This window comes from Tigriopus californicus, chromosome 10, assembly GCF_007210705.1.
Source record: "Tigriopus californicus strain San Diego chromosome 10, Tcal_SD_v2.1, whole genome shotgun sequence".
In the NCBI taxonomy this organism is placed as follows: Eukaryota; Metazoa; Arthropoda; class Copepoda; order Harpacticoida; family Harpacticidae; genus Tigriopus; species Tigriopus californicus.
In genome coordinates, this window is record NC_081449.1 from 15,712,916 (window position 1) to 15,726,658 (window position 13,743).

The window sequence follows — 13,743 nt, forward strand, 5'->3', positions numbered from 1 at the left end:
GGGTCAATGATGGGCTACTTGCCTTTCTTGAGGTTCCTGAGCATCTGGAGTGCATCCTCCCGGTAGTGGATCAGCACTGCTCTGGTTGTGGCTGCTTGTTCTGGTCTAATGTCAACGTCATTGCGCAACATGATTGTGGCCGGCAAGACCCGCATGGGCCAGGCGTCAGGCAGAAGCTCGTCCACCTAGACATTGCCAAAGTCATAATGGCCTCCATGGTATCAGCAGGGTAATTCTTGGGTTCTGTCTCACAGACTTCTCCACGACCTTGGAATTGGCTGATCTCAGTGTCAATGAGGTTGGACTTGGCGGCCGTGGCCGTCATGTCAAAGGGTTTGTCTGACTGGGTGGGGTTGGGATGGGCAGTCGCCACTTGGGTGGGAAGGGGCGTTACGGGAGTGGCTGACTCAATCCGCCTGGGATAGAAGGCTGTGACCAATCCAAGCTCAATGCAATCCTTGAAACTTTTAGAGACTATTGCAGAGATCTTGACTGAGGCCCCCTAATAAAATATTCGCACGTCGACTGTGCCATCACACAACATGGGCGTGTTGTTGCAGATGCTGATGACAAGATTGTGGGCAATGACGTGGAAGCCAGCCTGCTGCACAACATTCCACACAACATAAGTTTTGAGCTACCTGGATGCAAAATGGAAACAAAACCTAAAAATGACAGTTTGAATATATTGTTTCAATCATTATTGGAAGCCAACACTTTATTCCTTTTTGTTTATTGCAAGCAGACTACAACTTCTTAATTCTTCTATTATCTGAATCCAAACCTTTGCGTTTGCTGTTTCTTATTTCCGAGTCGAATTTACTCACAAAGTTTTTAACAAAAATATTGAATAAGTGGCAAGTTATTTAACCGAAATGACATTTGAACTCATGTTCTAACAAACATGTTGCTCTTAAGATTTGATCACTGAGGTCAGACACCTCAAGCATTTTCAAAGCACAATACCGGAAAACTTTGACAGTGCATTTATCGTAGATTTGTGGAAATAACTATCTGCCAGTTTTACGTTTTTTACGTTCTAGAACCAAAGGGTTTAGAACTTTTTCATTAAGCTTATGAGCCATTTTGATGGGTTTTTCTGACTCCATTTCCATAAGCTGTTTCAAGTGGAAGCATGAGGCTTTTAGTGGAAGATGACCCAAGTTTGAGTCAAAAGAAGGAAAGATGAACACTTTTTGGCTATGAATGTTGTTGTACAGATTTTTAAAACTATGCAATGCATCAAAAAGAAGGAAGAGCTTGGAATTTTGACAGAATGGGTGTGGAACTGAGGTTTTCATGTCACCACTGCACAACTCATTCATGTTAAATTTCCTGTTCGCCCTTGCATCATCCACTGATACCGCACAAACCTCAAAGCCAATATCTTTCAATGCAAGAAACACTTGGCCACTACATTTCTGAAGGAGCTGAGAGTTCAACTTTGACACAGGAAAAAGGCCAACAACGTCAGAATATTGACCTGCTACAGCTTTGATCATAAAGGCTAAGACAATCTTACATCCTGCTCCATCCTCATATTCATACAGTTTCCCATTGAAGTACTCGGCTTTGCAAATGCAGTAGATTTCATCAATGATTCCCTCTCCTTCAGTCCACTTAACCTCATGGAAAGATACTTCACAGTTGAAGCTTCCAATCCAGTATCTGAAAAATATAATAATAAATTAAAAATAATATAAGAGTTTTATATGATTTATATACTCCTATGATTTCAAACTTAAAATGTGAACGTATTAAAGATGGCGGAAGTTCAACTTGTTCTAAACGACAGTCTTTGCCATTTACCTATAATAAAGGCCTTTGTAATCCTCTGAATGTGCCTCACTGAAGGAAGGGAAAGAATATTCTCACTGAACATTTGCCTATACAAATTTGGTGAGGTCATCTCCCAGAGTGAGGAAGTGATGAGTAGTTGAGCAGAATACTTCTTAGCTTTTTCATGTTGAAGCAATAGCTTCAGCTGCTCTACAAGGAAGTTGCTTTTCTTGGGCATATCATCATCCTCCATTTTCAGTAATGAGAGACACAGTACAACATTCTGTACAATGCAAAGAAATCCATGGCCATGTGAGTTGTTATTTCCTTCCCAGAGTGACTTCAAGTAGAAAATGATGTTGGTAATGGCACTGTAGGTCTTCACTTCCCATCCTTTGTTAGGTGTTGAAGCTGATGAGATGAAATTGGGAGTTTTCTGACATGAATGATGGGCACCAGATTTCCCCCCAATTTTGACACTAAATCCGACCTGTGGAGAACCTTGAGTATCATCAGAAAGGAATAGGAATAAGAAGTAGCCATTCCTTTCTATAACAGAAATGTCAGGACGCAAATAGCATTTGATGAGGTTCTTCTGTAGCTCCCCAGCTGACGCCTTGAATGGCGGACGTGCGTTTTTTTACTCCTCCAACAAGAATCTTGTTTTTAATGGTTTTAAGTCTATAAAATAGTACCAACTGTGATACCAGTGAGTGGGGCCACGCCCACGAACAATGGTCCCCCATGAATCTGATTGCATATGCCCTGTTTCAATGCACCTCCCCTTCCAATCCTTCTTCTGCCCATATTCCCTGGCCCACGTCTTTTTTAAGACGTGAGCTTCTAGCCCTCCAACCCTCTTCCTCTTCCTGTCATCCCTTCCCTTTCCCCCTCAATGGCCATAGTGATCTCTCTTTTCTAGGTTGGATTGAACAACTTGGTTTCGTGAGGAACCAGCATCGGTGGCAACAGCGGATCAAGCGGAGAGGGGGATCAACACGGTATCGGCCTGCTTTCTCAACTGTCATGGACTGGCGAAAATGCTGAGAGTGGCTGGTGTGGGGCAGTGTCTCAACAAGATCAGAGGACACGCCATCGCCTTCTTATCTGAGATGTGGGTCACCAAGGTGCAACACGAGAGTTGCTTTCCTGGCAAACAGAGCTTTGTAGTTCATGCCAGGAAGCCCGCTGGGCGTGGTCGCCCAGCGGTGGGTTGGAGCTCTATATTACCAAACGCTTTGAGCCCACCCTTCTCTCGTCCTCTCCTCATCACATAGCGTGGATGCCCAAGGCTTTACCATCATTGGCGTTTACCATCAGCCAACCATACTATCAGCAACCGACTATGATGATCTCGTCTTGGACCTCATATCCGTCCTTCAGAAGGTGAAGAATCCGGAGAAAGTCATCATTGGTGGTGACTTCAACATCCGTCCTGACTCAAGTGAATTCTTCGTGCTCGCCCAGATCCTGAGCCAATGGAGAATCACTCTGCACTCCATTCTGGGAGTCTCAACACACACCTACTTCGGGGGCGCCTCTGTACTCGACCACATTTTCATATCAGAAAATATTCCATCTCCGGCCAGTTTTGTCCATTCACTGGCCGTTTCTGATCACCTCCAGATTTCAGTCACCTTCAAGATGCCCAGAAATTTCCATCATCTGGGCGTGACTTGAAATGGGAGGTGCGTGGTCAATGTACAGAAGTGTGCGGCTGAACTTGAGGCCCTGCAGCTATCCATCAACACTGGGGATGTGAGCAATCCAGCTGCAGTGGCCCAAGGCATTTCGCAAGCATTTAAAGAGTCCTCCTTTGTGCAGAGGAGGAGAGGAGGACTCAAGATCCCCTGGTTCAGCGCCTACCATCAAGAGCTGAGGGGTCAAATGCTCCAAAAACTGCGTAATGCCAAAGCGAGCCAAACACCAGAGACTTGGGAGCAACATGCGATATCAAGAATTGCATATCACAAGTCTCTGAGGAGCGCCGAGTCAGCCCACCAATGTTGGAAGTGGAGAACCTGCTCTCTTCATCGGCCTCCTCCCGGATGGCGGGCTTGTACAAACGTGCCAAAAATTCCTCCACCAACTTGTATATTCCTGTGAGTAAATTCCTCCTCCACTGTCAAGAACTGTTTGCATCAACATCGGAAACAGTAGTGGAGGAGGTCCAGGGCTGCCCAGAAGAACACCACCCACTTTTGAAGCCCTTTACGGAGCCCGAGATGGACGTGGCCTTCAAGAAGATGAAGAGCAAAGCCCCTTCAACATCTGGGGTCCTCCTTTTCAACTTTCACTTCGGATCCAAGCCCAGCCACACCTCCAAGATCTTTTCAGCCTCGCCCTCCATTCTTCCTTCTTCCCACCAGCATGGATGGAGTCAGCCATCATCTTCATCCATAAGTAGGGGCTCAGAGACATTCCAAAGAACCATCGGACCTTCTTGAAGATGATGTCCACCCTACTAGCTACCCGCTTCTCTGGATTGGCTGAGGATAGGGATTTCCTTCCCCAGTTCCAATTCGGTTTCTGGAGAAGCCACTCAACCACCACGGCAGCCACTCTCCTCTATGAAATTGCATTCCAACATCAGCAACAAGAGGAGAGTGTATGGATGCTTTGTGGATTTCTCCAAAGCATTCGACAGGGTGGACCGAACGCGGTTATTCCTCAAACTCCAACTGTGGGGAGTTCCGCGTTCAATCTGTGTCCTGCTGTCCAACATCTATGCGGGACTCAGATGCTCCATTCGTTCTGGTGAGGACCTATCCCCCTGCTACTTCACTTCCATTGGCCTTCCGCAGGGGGATCCACTATCGCCAATTCTTTTCAATCTTTATGTATCCGACCTGCCTGAAGCCCTCACTCACCAAGGCCCCACCATCAACCATTTTCCTATTCAATATATTCAATATGCAGACGACCTGGTTCTCTTGGCTAATTCAGCCGTGGAATTGCAAAATGCCATCAATGCACTCCACGGTTATTGCCAAGAGAACGGCCTTCAAGTCAACACCATCAAGACGAAGGCCATGGTTTTCCATAAAGGTCGTCTGCCTCCCACCTCCTTCCATATTAACAATAGTCCGATTGAAATCGTCAATAGTTTTAACTATGTCGGTTTCACCTTCTCCACCCAACTCTCATTCACCAATCACCTCAAATCCACAATAACTAAGGCCAGGGCCAGGATCGGATACATATGCAATAGACTTCCCATGAAGAATCTTCCCCTCCCAATAGTCCTTCAACTCTTCCGGATCTACGTCACCCCAATTTTTCTCTACGGCCTACACCTTTGGCTTCCCAACTCCGCCCAATCCGCCCTCAAATCCGCCGATGCCACCTACACCAAGTTCCTCAAGCGATACCTCTGCGTGCCCCAATATGCCAACAATGCATGGACACATTTTCTATGTGAAACCGAGCCCCTCACCATCGGGCTGGCAAGGTTAGTGTCCAACAGTGTTGGGAACCTGACCTTTCCGGAGGTGATGTCCGGACACAAGTTGTCCTTCCCGGTCAAGGACTTGCTAACACCTTATTGTCCTTGGCCCGACATCCCTTCGGAGTATTGGCGGTCACGCACCTTTGTTCGGCTCCCAGCCAAATGCCATCAGCGACGGGAGTTGACAAAGGATCTGTTCAATCTGGCCCATCCACTCTATTGCAATAACCAAGATTTTCATCACTTACCTCTACCTACCTGTCTTTGTGCTATCTCTAACTCACCTCTTACCTTTTTTCATGTGCATTGAACCAATTCTAGTCATACTCATTGTGATATCTCTTTCTTGTCAACTATTTTATTGCCTTTACCTTCTTGACATTTTTCTTGTTTTATCAACAAACCTTTGTATAATGTATATACATCAGATTTTATTTTATAGTTATTTTTACGCCATGACATGACCAAGAGTCGCAATAAAAGACTATCATTATTAAAAGAATGAAACGTGTCCTCATCAAAAAACTTGACCACTTCTTTTTCCAATTGCTCCTCTTCCTTTTTGTGCCTTGATGCAGATGACAATGAAGTCGACCTTGCCTGTCTTTGTTCTGAAGACAAGTATGAAGGTAGATTGGGGAATAATGAGGGCACAGCATCAGGCTTAAAACTTGCTCTAGAGGAAAGTAGTGAAGTGTCTCAATGATATGTTTGTTTACTTCATCTTTCTATCTTACGCAATTCAGCGTTCATAGCAAGGAATAACAAAATATCTAAGTTAAAGCTGAGAGCAAAATGACACTTACCTCATTGAAGCTTTTTGATTTGGGAGTTTTCTTTGATATTTGTTGGCATCTTGACTTTATTGATGAAAATCGTGAGGTGAGAAGTGCTTGGAACAAATCCGGGAATACTGTGTTGGCTTCTAAGTCTTGGTGCACCAGGGAATGGCTTTGAGCCATCCCACGACAGTCTCGGCTCTGATGGAAATTTGTGGAAAGACACCTTTTCAAAGCCTTGAACTGTCTCATACCCTCCTTGGCACCCTGGAGCAGAGCACTTTTTCACCATATTTGACTGTTTTTGCCAAATGACATTTGTCACGACATTAAACAAAATGAAAAAAAATCACCGCCTTTTCGTTTTGAAATCCTTCTTTTTGCGCCTCTTCATACGTAAACAAATAGCTCGTCAGCTGTCGATGTCGCGGTGCTCATTTTTAAATTTGTGACAAACTGTTAGAAAGGTTCAAGTAGAGACTTTAAGGGCTATTAATATCGTGTTAGATTAGGTTGGGTTATGTAAGGTTAGGTTAGGCTTGATAAGGTTAGGTTAAGTTTAAAAAAGTAGCACCGCCAACTAATTGGTGGAGAATAACGTTTATCTCGCTGTCGCTTCCAGTAAAATTCAGGGTTCCTTGGCTGACCTCACTGTCGTATTATTCAAAATACAGAGCGCTAATCAAAGCCACCCTTGACACTATGAGAAATGCCAAGAAAATCATGGGGCTTTTTACCACCGCCTGACATGCAACCCTTTTTAGTCTGGGTTGGTTACATGAGAAGGAATTGAGTATAATGATATTGAAACTATGTTGGGCCAGTATTAGGATAGGTGAAGTAACCCAAGTTTGAATCTCCATCCATCAAATTTGACAAGCACTATCCCCTTTTTGTGAATTAATTTGAATGGACTTTTTCTATCTTGTAAATGTGGAATGGTGGTGCAGCTTTGAAAAATCATTAACCATCACTGCCAGTATAAAATGTCTACAAAACTCCCCCACAAACCGACAAACTATGGGCCATTGTTCCTCTTGGCTTGTGGCTGGCTAGGCTTGGTCTGGTTATTTTGAAATGTAGCAAAGTTGGGGGGGGCCTTCATGAAAATGTCAGGGAGGTGGAAAAAGAGAACCCATTCATTGGCTTCATGACTACAATTTGTTACTTTGTTTTCAGCTTGGCACAACTGACCATAGCAGGTGCCTAAAACCAAGTGGAAAAGATGGCATGAGAGTTTCCATCCAACTTAATGCCACGTTTTTTTAAATCACACAACTAAAGTACACAAAATCAGACTCCGAAAGTCCATTTGATGATGGGTCTGTTTAACGCAGTTATACAAACTGATAATCACGCAACTAAAGTACCAAAATCGGACTCAAAAAGTCCGTTTGAGAACAGGCAGTTGTCTTTGATTCTTTGATAGCCGAACACAAGGAAGTGGACGTCGTCGATTTATTCGATGATTCATTCCATGATCTCATTCCTTCACCAAATATAACCTAAGACCATATATAGCTTATTACGTACAGAACTTAATGGCCTTTATGATAACAAATCATTCTTCCTTCTGACATACCTTTCTTTCACTAGTTTTCAATGTCTTCACCGTCGAACGGAAGCACTTTGAACACGCCTTCGGGGTCGGAAAGTCCGGAGTCTAAGATTGCACGGTTGGAAGAAAAAATTGAATTCGAGAGAAATGAGAACAAGAAAAAAGAAGATCTCGCCCAAAAGCTGAAGAAGGAAACGAAGATCTCGCCCGAAAGCTGAAGGAGGAAAACGAACGGATGCAAGTTATCACTCAACAACAGCATGCCCAGTTAGATTGTGAAAGAATTGTACGGAAGATGCAAGAAACGCTATGTCTTGTCAGGAATGACTCCGAAGACTCAATTCAAACAATGTAACAAGTTCTACACGAAGTCGTTGAGGCCCAAAACTAGATGTCTCGCAACTTTATTGAAAAATCCCCACCTCAAAGTTTGCGGGATCAATTCCGTGAGGTAAATTTTATGAAATGTTTTAAAGACTTATGCAATGTTTTCTGCAGCTACATTGAAAAGTAAGTCCGTGTAAGTTTCAACAATGTTGGGATACATCAAGAAATGAACGTTTTTAAAAAAAAGTGCGGCTCGGGTTAACTTTAATCTGGAAATTTGGAAATGGTTGAAATTCAAGTTTGAAAAAGAACCGTTCCTAGGTTGAAGTGTTTTGGTTAAGCCCATTCATTATCCCTCTACCCACGGAGGAGGAGTTCATGGAACCAATTGAGGAGCCCGAGCGCAGAGGACAGACATCCTGGCCCAGCTGGTCACGTTGGGCTCCGTTCTACGGAGCGAGGTCAGGCGCGAGGTCCTGGCAGCCAAACAGCTCCCCCTATTGGCACACACAACGATGAATAGGCCCTGATGCTTATGGGTGAATCAGCTGGGCATCATCTTGAATGGGTGGCGTCGGGGCAATGATTGCAAATTGAACACGTACCTTACACCCCGTAAGTTGCAAAAATAGTTTCAAGTAAAGGACCCGGGAATTCAGTATTTTATTATTGAATAGTCGGTCATCTGGAGGTCCAAAGACATCAATTACATATCCGCGCTAGCTTCTTTGATCGTAAAAGCCTTTGAGGAAAATCAGGGCGTCCTCCAGCCGCGAGAAGTGTCCTTTACCAAAGGGTTGAAAAACGGCGTCAGACCCGCAATGGGGAGAGCACCGGTTGGGTTGGCGACATGTGGGCGAAATTGTGGTGAGAGCCCTCTTGAGACTCTTCAGATCCGAGGAAAGGCAGTCGGTGGTCTCAAAGTGGTTCATGCCGTCAGCAATGATCTTGGTTCTGGACTGCAGGTCTTCTTGGGGTTCCTTTGCTTTCGACTGAAGGTCGCTATCGTTGGGAAATAATCGCCTAGAAAAGAGACCAATGTCCTGTTCCAACATGTTCCTAGATACTTGTTGACTAGCCAATGCTTCTTTGGGACAATTGAAATACTGGAGAAGACCCACAATATCACGCCTTTGCTTCTGGGTCGATTGATCTTCAATACATTGTCTCAGGAGCACGGCATAATCGGACGTAGATTTTCCTAGCTCTTCCAGTAACTGGTTGATCACATTGTCCGCGGATAAAAGATCGACGTCTTTGGAATTCAAAGACGTCAATCCAGACAAAATCAGATCAAGCAGGTGCTCCAAGTTCTTCAGGATCTCGCAATCCCTTTCTGGTAAGAACTGATCGTCCTGGAACGACGTTTCAATCAGGGGAATAGCTCTCAATTGCTCTAAAAGTTTCTCCCAAGAGTTGCTGGGATGAAAAGAAGCTAGCTTCTCCAGGTGATATTGTTGCTTCATGGTGATATTGGGTGGTTCCAACTTGAAAATCTCGGCCACTCGCGTTTTCACTCTTCCCAGAATCTCGGTGATCTCTGGGATGAGCTCCACATTACTCCATTGGATTGCTTGAAATATTGGAGATTCCTCCTTCTTTGGTACCTGCTTATCTAGTGAAATTGGTCGATACAACGCTTCTCGAACAGCCTCATGAATACCACGTGCCAAACAGGATTGCTCCTCCACACCATGTTGGAATGGCGAATCCATGGTGCATGCCACGATATCACGCTCAAATCCCAGTCCGAATTCGGACACTTTCTTTTGAACAGCCTCAAGGATGGCGGGTTCTGTGAGGGACTGAACCTCGTGAATGAGGCCCAGGCTCCAGGACAGTCCTTGGCTATGGCAATTCACTGCCATGTGGACTACACCCGCTTCAGCAGGCCACCAATCCAGGGTCAGGCTAAACCTCAAGTCGATATTGGCCATGTGGGTGAGCTCTTGGGCGGCCTTGGCCTTTAACTCATCGGCATGCTCAATAAGCATGAACACGAGATCCTCGGTTGAGGCGGGCATGGTCAAGGAATTGATCAAACAAGCTTCATTGATGTACGCACTTTTGAGGACCCCATTCACAGGGAAGCCGTCGACACTGATGAGCTTGGCCAAGAGCTCGGTGGCACTCTCGTTCTGTTGCATTTCAGAAAGCTTCAGATGACGGTTCTTTACGGAGTTGGCCCGGATCAGATCCCCCAGATGTTCGTCAGGGGATGCATCGTCTCGACTCAAGTTGATGTCGTGCGTCCGTTTCAGGTGGCGAATCAGCCCTGAGGTCGAGGAGCATTTGGTGGTCAGGGTCTTTTGACAAAGGTTACATTGGGCCATTTCCTTGCCAATGGCTTCACAATACATCCAGACAAGAGACTTGCCCCCGGAATCCACAGAGTGGTGGATTTTCGGGGACACCGTTCGGCTCACTTTGCCAGGTGAGTGAAGCGACGGGTGAGAGCCAGTCCAAGATCTTTTGGTGGCTATCTGAACGTCATCGTCAAAGAAATGATTCTCCTCTTCTGGAGGGGAATGTTCTTCGAAAACTCCCGACCAGATGTCTTCAGCCTCGGCTTCTGGCTCGAGGCGTTCATTGACTAGGAAGGCCACGCTGGATTGATCCTGACCTTTGTCGATATTGTGTCGGGCCTTCAAATGCCGTTTCAACCCCGAAGTTGATGAATTGGTCATACGCAGACTTTTGCCACACACCCTGCACGTGGCATAACCGTCTCGACAAGGCAGAAAGTAGTTCCAAACGAAAGACTTCAGGGGTTTCATGTCGTGCTCCACATCTTCGACTTCGGTGGTATAGATCACGGGGTCGTCTTCGTCTTCCAGAACCGGGACAGGAGGGCAAAGAATTTCTTCTTCTTCTTCTTCTTCTTTGGGTTCGGAGAGGAGCCGGGTTTGCCTCGTCGAATCATAATTGGGATGTTGGGAGCGCAAATGTTTCAGCAACGACGAGGTGCAGCCGCCATTTCGGCTCAATATTTTGCGACAGAGTTTGCAAGCCGCCTTTTCGTTAGACAAGTTCTGAAAAAAGTCCCAGACCGGTGATCGATGGGAAGCACGATGGGCCGGGAATGGTTCCAATTTGACTCCAGTCTTGTCCGTTTCCACCTCAACCGAATGATCAATGCGAGATGGGAGGTGGTCAGGATGCTCTCCGGCCATCCCATCCTCGTCCTCGCTTTCGGGTTCGGGGCCAGTTTCTTCGTCCTGGACGTCGTGTTTGTTGCGTAAATGTCGGAGCAAGGTGGAGGTGGAGCCGCCGGTTCGCTTGAAAATCCGGTGGCACTGATTGCATTGAGCATGCGTAGGCGAGACTTCCTCAAAATGTCGCCACACGAGCGACTTTTGAGTGGAGCGCTCTCCGGCCGGCAAGGGCTCGCCGTGTTTGTCGAGGTCGTGCTTCATCCGTAAATGCTTGATCATCCCGGCGGTCGAGCCTCCGGTCGGACCCAATACCTTGGGGCACAATCGACAATGGGTTTGCCCATGGGGACCCACCTGAAAGTGATTCCAGAGCGCCTCGGACCCCTCATAGGTGGTGACTGGGTCCGAGCCCCCGCCGTCTTTGAGCGGGTCGAGTCCAGGGCCCGGGGGTTTGGCTGTGAGCTCGATCTCGTGCTTGGCGCGCAAGTGACGGATCATATTGGAGGTAGAGCCCGTGGCCCGTTTGAGGATCTTATGGCACAGATGACAACGGGTGTGACCGTCGGCGATTCGGTCAAAGTATCGCCACACCAACGACGAGCCCGTGAAGTCCGTTAAGCCCAAGTGGGCTGGCCTCGAGCCGGCGGGCTCAAGGGCGGGCGGGACGGGCGGTTGGTCCGCTGAGTCGATGTCGTGTTGGGTGCGCAAGTGCGAAATGAGTGAGACGGTGGAGCCGTCGGTGCGGGCCACCTCATGGGCACACAATTTGCACCGAGCCCGCTCATTGGGCAACGGGTCGTAATAGGGCCAGGGCCCAGTGGAAGTCGGCGTTTTCGGCCCGTGACGCGTGGCGGGGAGCGCAGGGACTGGGACGGGCGTGGTCGGGGGCACGGGGTGGGTGTGGGCGTGGGGGTCAAGGGGTGCGTTGATGTCGATGTGATGCTGTGTCTTCAAGTGCTTGGTGAGCGAGGACGTGGATGAGCCTCGACAGTTGAGGATGGTTTGACACAGATTGCAGATGGAGGCCTCGCGGGTCAATTTGAGGCAGTAGTTCCAGACCCGGGAGCGACCTGGGCGCGTGTACAAATCCGACGGCGGTGGCGACTGCTCGAAATCCTCGGCCTCCTCCACCGCAACAGGGGATTCGTCCCTGACCGCGGCGTGTTTCTCCCCTGGGGTCAAGTGGGTCTGGTCGTCGTCGTCGTCCTCGTGCTCCTGCTGCAATGTTTCGTCGGTCTTGACGGTGACCACCTCCTTCTCCTCCTCCTCCTCCTCCTCTTCCTCCGTAATACTCATCATGCTGACGGCCGAGGCCGAGGTCGAAGCCGAGGTCGAGGCCACAGCGAACAAAGGAGCGAGACGGGCGGACCTACAGATCACAGACTGACTCTTCCAGGGGCTTGACGATGCCCAAGAGACTGACCGACCCACCCAAAGAGAGAGTGGCCACTGACTGACTTACGGATTGTGTGACGGCCGGGTGGTGGGTGTGAGTAGTGAACGTGATGAGGAGACTCGTCGTCAACTCGATCGATGTCCTCCTGGCTTGGCCATGAAAGTCGTCATGAAAGTCGTCATGAATGGCCGCCGGCCAACTGTCCTGGAGAGCACCTTCCTTGGCTGCTAATTCATTGGAGGAGTGTCTAGGAATGAATCAATGAATGAATGAATGGATGACTGAAAGAACGAGCGAACGAATGGCCGGTGTGTTTTCGATGATATCGACTCCAATCAATGATCGACGATGCATGGTGGTTGGATCTCTGTATGTATTGATCGTATTCATCACTTAATCACTTAACTAGCATCAACCACAGGACAACCTATGGGCCTTTGTCGACTAGCAACGACTACATAAATAAAGTGAAGTAGGGCTCAGAATTTAGAAGATGATTGTAAACAGACACAGGGTGACGGCGTTCCGTCATGAGGTCATCAATAGATCAAGGATGATCGTTTTGAAGGACTTCCTTAGCACTTCTGGGAATGGGACCCCCAACAGTTCAAGACGGAACATATTCATTTCACTTGACTTCATATTAGAACTGATCCATCAACGAATTGGAGTTGGCAGATCTGGCTAGCTCTTCAAGGCAGGATTGATCGAGAATTTTGGTCAAAAAATTGTCCAAGTCTGACTTAAATCCCGCTACTGGATCAATACCTACCAATACATACTCCCTACAAATATTTGACGGCAACAAATTGAACAATGAGAAGGAGCCCGAGAAAGAAGAGAGATGATGGACTTCATTGATCTAACTGGCCAGGATTCTTGATCGAAGCCTTGAACGCACGTTCAGCCTCGACGGTCACCACAATTGACCCTAAGTCCTGGGTTGGGACCAAGCTTATGAATCCTTTTGAAAACAAAGTTTTCAATACCTTTCGTACCTTCTCTGAACACTGTACAGTCCCAAGTTCTTTTAGTCTCTCCCAATACGAGAGCTCTCTCATTCCTATGTGATGTTTCTGGTGAAACATCTTTGGACTTGTTGGACCTTTTGCAAACCTACTGAACTCGTTGGAGCCCAAATGGGTGAAGCATCATATTCAAGATGCGGCTGAACAATCAACTTGCACGGAGCTAGCATTGTGATGTTATCTCGGGACTCAAACTTGCAATACATACAACCATATGTTTTAAAAGCTTTTCCAACTTTCAACTGGATATAAAAAAATGATCAGAATTCTTGA

The 13,743-nt window shown here is 47.0% G+C and overlaps 1 long non-coding RNA gene across 1 annotated transcript; it reads right to left on the reverse strand.

Moving 5' to 3' along the window:
- Positions 1-28: 28 nt before the first annotated feature.
- Positions 29-2,375, reverse strand: LOC131888740 (uncharacterized). Its single transcript, XR_009374155.1, has 3 exons — positions 1,810-2,375; positions 1,523-1,668; positions 29-641 (listed from the first exon to the last, which is right to left on the reverse strand). It is a non-coding gene; the product is annotated as an uncharacterized LOC131888740 (long non-coding RNA).
- Positions 2,376-13,743: the final 11,368 nt, after the last annotated feature.